At 48.4% G+C, this 10596-nt stretch overlaps 1 pseudogene; it reads left to right on the top strand.

Moving 5' to 3' along the window:
* Window positions 1-582: 582 nt before the first annotated feature.
* LOC118657907 lies at window positions 583-6730 on the top strand (annotated as a pseudogene).
* Window positions 6731-10596: the final 3866 nt, after the last annotated feature.

The raw sequence follows: 10596 nt of genomic DNA, 5'->3' as shown, positions 1-10596 counted from the left end.
GGGCCAGCTAATTGATGTTTCTAACTCTATCCCTCTCCCTTCCTCTCTGTAAAAAATCAATAAAATATATATTATTTTTAAAAAATTATGTTTTGGGGCATCTTACAGATTTTCATTTTTAATAAAGTAAATATTAATACTTAACATCCCATATAAACAAAAACTCTTTAGGGTGTTTTATTTTTATTTTTTTCAGAGTAAAAAGGTAATGAGACCAAAAAGTGAGAAAACCACTGTGGTTTATCCCTTGTCATGATTGGTCCATTTCTTGCTCTGAACTCATAAGGCACCATTGTGATGGAGATGCAAACCACCCCTATATAAGGTCCTGGCTGGGCTAAGGTTTTAGTCCGTTAGAGCCCAGGAAGCTGATTGGTGGTGACCTGTTGCAGTTGGACTACTTGGCTTGTTTTCTCAATTTTTTTTTTTCATTTTGTTTCTTTTTTCTTATTTTTATTTCTTTTTCTTTTTTAATTTTATTTCTTTTTCTTTTTTTATTATTTGTTTTGTTTTTTAATTTTTTTGTTATTTTTATTTTGGTTTTTGTTTATTTTTTATTTTATTTTATTTTTTTGAATCATTATGTCTAATGACTTTGCAGCCCTCTCTGCCAACAAGGAGAACTGTATTGGTGATTACATCCTCCTGAACTTCATTGGCAAGGGATCCTTTGCCAACGTGATGTTGGCCCGTCACATCTTAACTGGCACTGAGGTCGCTGTAAAAGTTATGAGGCAGCAGGACTCTTCTAGAGTTTTTCAAGAAGTCCATAGTCTCCTGGGCTTAAATCACCCAAACATTATAAAGTTATTTGAGGTGATTGCCACCCAGAACCAATTTTATCTCTTCCTGGAGTACGTGACTGGAAAGAACTTACTGGAGTACTTGGAGAAGAAGGGCCTTATGAATGAGGAAGAAGCCCGCATTGTATTCAGGCAAATAATATCAGCCGTCCAGTACTGCCACCAGAGGGGCATCATCCACAGGGATCTGAAGCCGGAGAACATCCTTCTGGATGGGAAGATGAATGTTAAGCTAGTAGACTTTGGCTTCAGTAGGAAACTTACGGAGGAGAAACTGAGCACCTTCTGTGGCACAGCCCCCTACATGGCCCCAGAGATCTTACAGCTCATACCCTACGAGGGCCCGCAGGTGGACGTCTGGAGCCTGGGAGTAGTGCTTTATCAGATGGTGACAGGGGAACTGCCATTTGGCGGGCAGACCTTTGAGGAAGAGAAGCAGCAGATACTCACTGGACACTTCCATGTACCATACTTTCTGACTCAAGAATGTAAAACACTTATAAGAAAATTAATGACACTAGACCCCAATGAAAGACCAACCTTAGAATATATAATGAAGGACCACTGGCTCAATATGGGCCAGGCAGAAGAACTGTGCCCATATAGTGAGCCGCCTTGGAGTGACTTGGACACCCAGATAACAGAAATAATGAAGAATCTAGGGTTTGAGCAGGATAAAATACAGGAATCAGTAAGAAGAAGAAAATGTAATAATATTATGGGTACATATCTAATCTTACATACCATGAAAAGCAAGATTTGGGGAGGAAAGATCAGGGTAAGGCCCTACCACTCCACTGACACCAACTTAAGTCTTTCCCCAACCCCAGGGTTTCAAACATCAAGACAGAAGTGCAGTCCCACAGCCAACATGGAAGCAAGGACAAACATTCCTCCAGCTAGCACGGAAGCGAGGCAGTCCACTCCCCCAGCCGGCGTGGGAGCGAGGACAGCCGTTCCTCCAGCCAATGTGGAAGCGAGACAGCCCACTCCTCAAGCCGGTGTGGGAGCAAGGACAGCCGTTCCTCCAGCCGGCCTGGGAGCGAGGCAGTCCACTCCTCAAGCCGGTGTGGGAGCAAGGAGAGCCGTTCCTCCAGCCGACCTGGAAGCGAGACAGCCCACTCCTCAAGCCGGTGTGGGAGCAAGGACAGCCGTTCCTCCAGCCAGTGTGGAAGCGAGGCAGCCCACTCCTCAAGCCGGTGTGGGAGCAAGGACAGCCGTTCCTCCAGCCAGTGTGGAAGCGAGGCAGCCCACTCCTCAAGCCGGTGTGGGAGCAAGGACAGCCGTTACTCCAGCCGGCCTGGGAGCAAGGCAGTCCACTCCTCAAGCCGGTGTGGGAGCAAGGAGAGCCGTTCCTCCAGCCGACCTGGAAGCGAGGCAGCCCACTCCTCAAGCCGGTGTGGGAGCGAGGACAGCCGTTCCTCCAGCCAATATGGAAGCAAGACAGCCCACTCCCCAAGCCATCATGGGAGTAAGAACAACCGTTCCTCCAGCCAGTGTGGAAGCAAAGACAGCCGTTCCTCCAGCCAGTGTGGAAGCGAGGCAGCCCATTCCCCAGGCCATCATGGGAGTAAGAACAACCATTTCTCCAGCCAGTGTGGGAGCAAGGACAGCCATTTTTCCAGCCAGTGTGGAAGTGAGACAGCCCACTCCTCTAGTAGGTGTGGAAGCAGGGCAGCACACTCTTCCAGCTGGCCTGGAAGCGAGGCAGCCCACTCCCCAACCCATCATGGAAGTAAGAACAACCATTTCTCCAGCCAGTGTGAGAACAAGGACAGCCGTTCCTCCAGCCAATGTGGAAGCAAGGCAGCCCACTCCCCAGGCCAGCATGGGAGCAAGGACAACCGTTCCTCCAGCCAATGTGGAAGCAAGGCAGCCCACTCCCCAAGCCGGTGTGGGAGCAAGGACAGCTGTTCCTCCAGCCGGCCTGGAAGTGAGGCAGCCCACTCCCCAAGCTGGTGTGAGAGCAAGGATAGCCGTTCCTCCTGCCGGCCTGGAAGCGAGGCAGCCCACTCCCCAAGCCATCATGGGAGTAAGAACAATGGTTCCTCCAGCCATTGTGGGAGCGAGGCAGCCCACTCCCCAAGCCGATGTGGGAGCAAGGACAGCCGTTACTCCAGCTAATGGGGAAGCGAGGCAGCCCACTCCCCAAGCCATCATGGGAGTAACAACAACCGTTCCTCCAGCCAGTGTGGAAGCGAGGCAGCCCACTCCTCTAGTCAGTGTGGAAGCAGGGCAGCACACTCCTCTAGCCGGCCTGGAAGCGAGGCAGCCCATTCCCCAGGCCAGCATGGGAGTAAGAACAACCATTTCTCCAGCCAGGATGGAAGCAAGACAGCCCACTCCTCAAGCCAGCATAGGAGCAAGGACAACCGTTCCTCCAGCCCTCCTGGAAGCGAGGCAGCCCACTCCTCTAGTCAGTGTGCGAGCAAGGACAACCATTCCTCCAGCCGACCTGGAAGCGAGGCAGCCCACTCCCCACACCAGCATGGGAGCAAGGACAACCGTTCCTCCAGCCAGTGTGGAAGCGAGGCAGCCCATTCCCCAGGCCATCATGGGAGTAAGAACAACCATTTCTCCAGCCAGTGTGAGAACAAGGACAGCCGTTCTTCCATCCAGTGTGGAAGCGAGGCCGCCCACTCCTCTATTAGGTGTGGAAGCAGGGCAGCACACACCTCCAGCCGGCCTGGAAGCGAGGCAGCCCATTCCCCAACCCATCATGGGAGTAAGAACAACCATTTCTCAAGCCAGTGTGGGAGCAAGGACAGCCGTTCCTCCAGCCAATGTGGAAGCGAGGCAGCCCACTCCCCAGGCCAGCATGGGAGCAAGGACAACCGTTCCTCCAGCCAATGTGGAAGCAAGGCAGCCCACTCCCCAAGCCGGTGTGGGAGCAAGGACAGCCGTTACTCCAGCTAATGGGGAAGCGAGGCAGCCCACTCCCCAAGCCATCATGGGAGTAACAACAACCGTTCCTCCAGCCAGTGTGGAAGCAAGGCAGCCCACTCCTCTAGTCAGTGTGGAAGCAGGGCAGCACACTCCTCTAGCCGGCCCGGAAGCGAGGCAGCCCATTCCCCAGGCCAGCATGGGAGTAAGAACAACCATTTCTCCAGCCAGGATGGAAGCAAGACAGCCCACTCCTCAAGCCAGCATAGGAGCAAGGACAACCGTTCCTCCAGCCCTCCTGGAAGCGAGGCAGCCCACTCCTCTAGTCAGTGTGCGAGCAAGGACAACCATTCCTCCAGCCGACCTGGAAGCGAGGCAGCCCACTCCCCACACCAGCATGGGAGCAAGGACAACCGTTCCTCCAGCCAGTGTGGAAGCGAGGCAGCCCATTCCCCAGGCCATCATGGGAGTAAGAACAACCATTTCTCCAGCCAGTGTGAGAACAAGGACAGCCGTTCTTCCATCCAGTGTGGAAGCGAGGCCGCCCACTCCTCTATTAGGTGTGGAAGCAGGGCAGCACACACCTCCAGCCGGCCTGGAAGCGAGGCAGCCCATTCCCCAACCCATCATGGGAGTAAGAACAACCATTTCTCAAGCCAGTGTGGGAGCAAGGACAGCCGTTCCTCCAGCCAATGTGGAAGCAAGGCAGCCCACTCCCCAAGCCATCATGGGAGTAAGAACAACCATTTCTCAAGCCAGTGTGGGAGCAAGGACAGCCGTTCCTCCAGCCATTGTGGGAGCGAGGCAGCCTACTCCCCATGCTAGCATAGGAGCAAGGACAGCCATTCCTCCTGCCAATGTGGAAGCAAGGCAGCCCACTCCCCAAGCCGGTGTGGGAGCAAGGACAGCCATTCCTCCAGCCAGCCTGGAAGCGAGGCAGCCCACTCCCCAAGCCATCATGGGAGTAAGAACAACCGTTCCTCCAGCCAGGATGGAAGAAAGGCAGCCCACTCCTCAAGCCAGCATAGGAGCAAGGACAACCGTTCCTCCAGCCAGCCTGGAAGCGAGGCAGCCCACTCCCCACACGAGCATGGGAGCAAGGACAACCGTTCCTCCAGCCAGTGTGGAAGCGAGGCAGCCCATTCCCCAGGCCATCATGGGAGTGAGAACAACCATTTCTCCAGCCAGTGTGGGAGAAAGGACAACCTTTTTTCCAGCCAGTGTGGAAGCGAGACAGCCCACTCCTCTAGTAGGTGTGGAAGCAGGGCAGCACACTCCTCCAGCTGGCCTGGAAGCGAGGCAGCCCATTCCCCAGGCCATCATGGGAGTAAGAACAACCATTTCTCAAGCCAGTGTGGGAGCAAGGACAGCCATTCCTCCAGCCAGTGTGGAAGCGAGGCAGCCCACTCCCCAAGCCATCATGGGAGTAAGAACAACCATTTCTGAAGCCAGTGTGGGAGCAAGGACAGCTGTTTCTCCAGCCAGTGTGGAAGCAGGGCAGCACACTCCTCCAGTCGGCCTGGAAGCGAGGCAGCACACTTCCCAAGACGGGGTGGGAGCGAGGACAACCATTCCTCCAGTCAATATGGAAGCGAGGCAGCCCACTCCACACACCAGCGTGGGAGCAAGGACAACTGTTCCTCCTGCCGGCCTGGAAGCGAGGCAGCCCACCCCCCAAGTCATCATGGGAGTAAGAACAACCATTTCTCCAGCCAGTGTGGGAGCAAGGACAGCCGTTCCTCCAGTCAGTGTGGAAGCAGGGCAGCACACTTCTCCAGCTGGCCTGGAAGCAAGGCAGCCCATTCCCCAGGCCATCATGGAAGTAAGAACAACCATTTCTCCAGCCAGGATGGAAGCAAGACAGCCCACTCCTCTAGTCAGTGTGGAAGCAGGTCAGCACACTCCTCCACCTGGCCTGGAAGTGAGGCAGCCCACTCCCCAAACCATCATTGGAGCAAGGACAACTGTTCCTGTAGCCAATGTGGAAGCGAGGCAGCCCACTCCCCACGCCAGCATGGGAGTAAGAACAACCAGTTCTCTAGTCAGTGTCGGAGCGAGGACAGCTGTTCCTCCAGCCAGTGTGGAAGCGAGGCAGCCCACTCCCCACGCCATCATGGGAGTAAGAACAACCATTTCTCTAGTCAGTGTGGGAGCAAGGACAGCCATTCCTCTAGCCAGTGTGGAAGCGAGGCCGCCCACTCCTCTAGTCAGTGTGGAAGCAGGGCCGCACACTCCTCCAGTCGGCCTGGAAGCAAGGCAGCACACTTCCCAAGACGGCGTGGGAGCGAGGACAACCATTCCTCCAGCCATTGTGGAAGTGAGGCAGCCCACCCCCCCCACCAGCCTGGGCACAAGGAAGCCCACTCCCCCCACCAGTATGGATACAAGGAAGCCCACTTCCCCCCCCAGCATGGATATAAGGAAGCCCACTCCCCCCACCAGCATGGATACAAGGAAGCCCACTCCCCCCACCAGCATGCAGTTAAGGAAGCACACTCCCCCCACCCGTGTGGAAGCAAGGATGGCCATGCCCTTACCACGACCAAAGTCAAGAATGGCCACCCCCAGGCCAGTCCTTCAGCATGGCCCTTGGGGGTCCCCTACCACCCACAGCAACTACACCAGCAGAGGTATTGGGACCACAGCCCCTTCCTCTGGCCACAGCCAGGGCTGGCAGAGGGTGGCTAGGAGGATCTTCAGTTATCTCTCAAGATTCCTTTGCTGCATACCATCCTCTAAATAAAGGACAAAAATCAAGCCAATCTAATGTCTTAATATTGTGGTTGGCCAGAAGCTGGATGCATACAGCTGGAGGTTAGAGTGGTACCAGAAATAAATGCCCTTGTATGCAAGGGAAAAGGACCTGGTGGAGGCATGCAAAATGCCAAAGTGTTCCTTGTATGAGGTTGGCATCAGGAGGATAGCCGGCATCTCCGTGACCTTCAGAAGCATCTTATCCAAAATACCTGCTGAGCTTGGAGGACTCCCTAGAGCCCCCTGGGGGTCAAGAGGAGAAGCTACCCTCCCTGTGAGTCCACCTCTAGGCCCCTCCTGAATGAAACTTCAGAGACTAGACTGTTTTTCCACGGCCCTTCTCCCTCTCCTGCTCTCCTTTTGCGCCCATATTTGTGAGGGTTCTTCTTAAAGTATTTAATTCTTTCAAGTTTTGTAATAAACTTGATGTTCTAGAAAGATGTATTGGACACTCTGTTTTTCATCCTCTGCACAGAACTGGGGCTGTGCATCCTGTAGTTTGAGAATCGTGTAGTGATGTAGTACTGGGACTTTATGAGGGAACTCAAACAGTAACAAATGTGGTTCCGCGGAAAAAAAAATGGCCAGCACCCAGCATGCTGGACGGGCTCCAGGCAGCAGAGGGCAAAGCAGGCAGAGGTCTCCATTCTCATGCAGTTGATTGCCTGGTGCTCTATGACCTCAGCAAGAGTCACCTCTGCCTTTGCTCTCTTTGTGCTGTCATTGTCAGGTGGGCTTTCCCTTCATTTAAGTCAGACTTTTACATTACTGGGGGAATAGTGCAGAGGGAAGAGCAATGTTCAAAAAAGACCTCAAGTGGGAAAGAACGTAGTGGCTTTTTTCAAGGCTGCCAAAGCGGAGTGAGCTAGTGTGAGAACAGCAGGAGTTGTGGCTGCTTGTGGGCAGAGCTTGTGAGCCATGGGAAGGAGTGTGCAGTTTATTCTGAGAACAGTAATCAACCCATGAAGGGTTTAAGCAAGGAAGCAACATGATCTGATTTTATGTTTTAAAACTAGTAAATTGTGGAGAATATCCTTTCTCTGCAAACATTTTTATCTATCTGTACATATGAGATTCACCAGGCAAGGCAGGTTTTCTTATAACCACTGAGAAAAATATGAGTTGGAAACTGTTTTTTTCCCACCTTAACCCTTTCCACACCTATTCCCTAGACACGTAGAATTGCAAATGAAATGAATACATTGTTTTTAAAGGGAAAGACCTACCTGCCTCTGTGCAGTGATTCGTTGTCTGGCATCATTGATCAGCTGATCTTCTTGCCCTTTTCCCCGAGGAACCTGATGTTCCTTTAATTCCTCTGTCCTCCTTTCCTGTGATCCCCAACAGCATATGGCGTAGCCCCATGTGTGACTCTGATCACTTTGTATTTTCATTAAGTGGTTCCCTTCCCCTCCTTGCCCTGACCTTCCATTCCTGAGTCACTGGGAATTGGGAACTATCCTACTCACCTTTTATTTCCAGTCATTATCACAGAGCCAGGCCCAGAGTAGGTGCTCAGAAAATGATGGACAGGTGAACAATCTATCTGGTGACTATATAGTGGATTGTCCTGAATCAGGACACACTGCAGAGTAAAAGGGAGTGTGATTAATGATTATACTGGGTCAATAGTGTAAAGTTGGTCTGAGATTTTACTGGGATGTACAGTCTGTAAAGCATTACGAACAAAATTGTGAAATCCCCAATTCTGGAGATCTTTTTTTGTTAATCCTCATCTGAGGATATTTTTTTCCTATTGATTTTAGGGAGTAAGGGAGATAGAGAGGGGAGACAGAGAGAGAAACATCGATGTGAGAGAGAACATTGATGGGCTGCCTCCCACACACACCCCCACCGGGGAGCAGGGAACAAACCTGCAACCCAGGTATTTGCCCATCACTGGAAATCAAGCCCGCAGCCCTTGGTATGTTGGCTGATGTCTAACCATTGAGAACACCGGCCAGGGCTGGAGGTGTTTTAGAAGGCACTAGTTCTCACTTACTTTGCTTCAGCTGGCTTATACCAGTGGGTCCCAAAGTATGGGAGACATAACATAAGAAATGTTTGAAATGTTTGTAAGTAGCAAGTGCATCAAGTTTAAGTAATACAGATACATACTTTCATAATGTCAGTCCCTTTCAGTTCTTCTTTAGCATTTCTAATTATTACAAAGAGAGAATCTCACTTGGTGCGAGATTATCTTTTACTCCCTCAAATTCCCACTAATCTTCCTTTTTAAGTGAAAGGTGAACAAACCTCAGGTTCAGGACCTTTGAATAAGAAATGGTATTTGGCTGGAATTTAATATTGTAAATTATATTTATTTTATGCTTTCCTTTTCATCATGGCAAATTATGATTATTGTCCAGGTACGATTGGGATATAGAATTTCATTTTCAATTAATCTTTTGAAGTAAAAAAAAGACGTAAATTTGTATGATAAAGTTCATACACAGATTTTGACCCCCCCCAAAAAGCATGAAGTTGATGTATAAATGAAGTGAGAAACTAAAGCTGATGATTTTCAATTGTTTCTGAGCCTTAAAAGTTCCACATTTGGGGGGAAAATATCCGTATGAAATTAATTTGAAGTAATTTAAGAAAAGAAATATGTCGTGTGTTTATGTTACTTTACTTTTATAATCTCATTATAAATATTATGCAAGTTTATTGTTAGAGTATGCTCCCAGAAAATTCATAACAAAAAGATAGTTTAAAAATTTTTTTAAAAAAAGAATAACACAATTCATGGGGAAAAATTTAATATGTGAGTTGTGAGCTTTTAATTTAGTAATTATAGAAATATGAGACTTTTGAATCTCAAGATCTTAAAGCGTATGTAAATCTGAATTTACATAAAAGAAAGATCATTACGTTTATTAAAAACAGTTAATAATGTAATGATTATCAAACCTTTCCTTGTGTACTTATGTTTCATTTACTCAAAAATTACACACATGTACTACTTAGCCCCATACTTACCCAGTAATTTAATAAAAATCTTCACTAAATAAAATTTCATACAATTTCAATCAGTTATAATGAGATGAGTGAAGCTTCCTTTTGGACATTGTGCATTTAAACTCCTGCTTTTCTACTTGTCAGAGACACACACTTTCCAGCTCTTTGCACACTTACCCTTCTGCTATGGAAGAAAAAAACATCAGATTGAGCTGTGTACTAATAGTCAATGAGAGGAAACAGCTTTGGCTCTATTGCCCTACCAAGCCAACAGGCGTAGGGAGATGATTATTTACTTATACAAAATGGTACAGTTGTTGAAAATATCTATTTTTTCCAAAGCAGAGTGTCAGTGTGGTATAACCTTAAGCAAAAACAGGCAAGACAGTTAGAAAACAACAACTACAAGGACAACAACAATAAGAACCACTCTATGCCAAGATAATAACCTGCTGTTCCACTGATAGCTGCATGTTACTTTCCCTCCCACCCTAAGGATTTCTCTATTCAGGAGAAGGACTATGCCATCACTTAATGTTGATGTTATAAGGTGAGAGAGGTTGGGATTATATGATCTTATTAGGGCACTTTGTCAGGAAACATAAGAAAGCTAAGGGGATAACCCACAATCTTGCAACAAACTCCTGTCTATTTTCACTGGCTCCACTCAACCTGAATACCAACAATTTAAGGGACTATAATCTCCACAAACACTAGGATTCTATGAAGTTGACTATATCCTCTGTGCCTTAAACAGTGGTCCTTAAAAGACTTTCTAATGTGGAATGTATAAGCCATTATCATAATAGGTACTATTTCTAAATAACCAAGATATATTTGGTGCTGTGACTTACTATACCAGTGATGACAAACCTTTTGAGCTTGGCGTGTCAGCATTTTGAATAACCCTAACTTAACTCTGGTGCTGTGTCACATATAGAAATGTTTTGATATTTGCAACCATAGTAAAACAAAGATTTATATTTTTGATATTTATTTTTTATATTTAAATGCCATTTAACAAAGAAAAATCAACCAAAAAAATGAGTTCGCGTGTCACCTCTGACACGTGTGTCATAGGTTCGCCATCACTGTACTATACCAATTTCAGTAGTTAGTAATATCTGAATTATCTCACTGAGGAAATAGGCTCAGAAGTGTTGTATGTCAAGTTCATACAATGGTGGGACTAGGA

Source organism: Myotis myotis, unplaced genomic scaffold (genome assembly GCF_014108235.1).
Source record: "Myotis myotis isolate mMyoMyo1 unplaced genomic scaffold, mMyoMyo1.p scaffold_m19_p_6, whole genome shotgun sequence".
In the NCBI taxonomy this organism is placed as follows: Eukaryota; Metazoa; Chordata; class Mammalia; order Chiroptera; family Vespertilionidae; genus Myotis; species Myotis myotis.
This window is presented reverse-complemented; position numbering and strand designations above follow the sequence as displayed.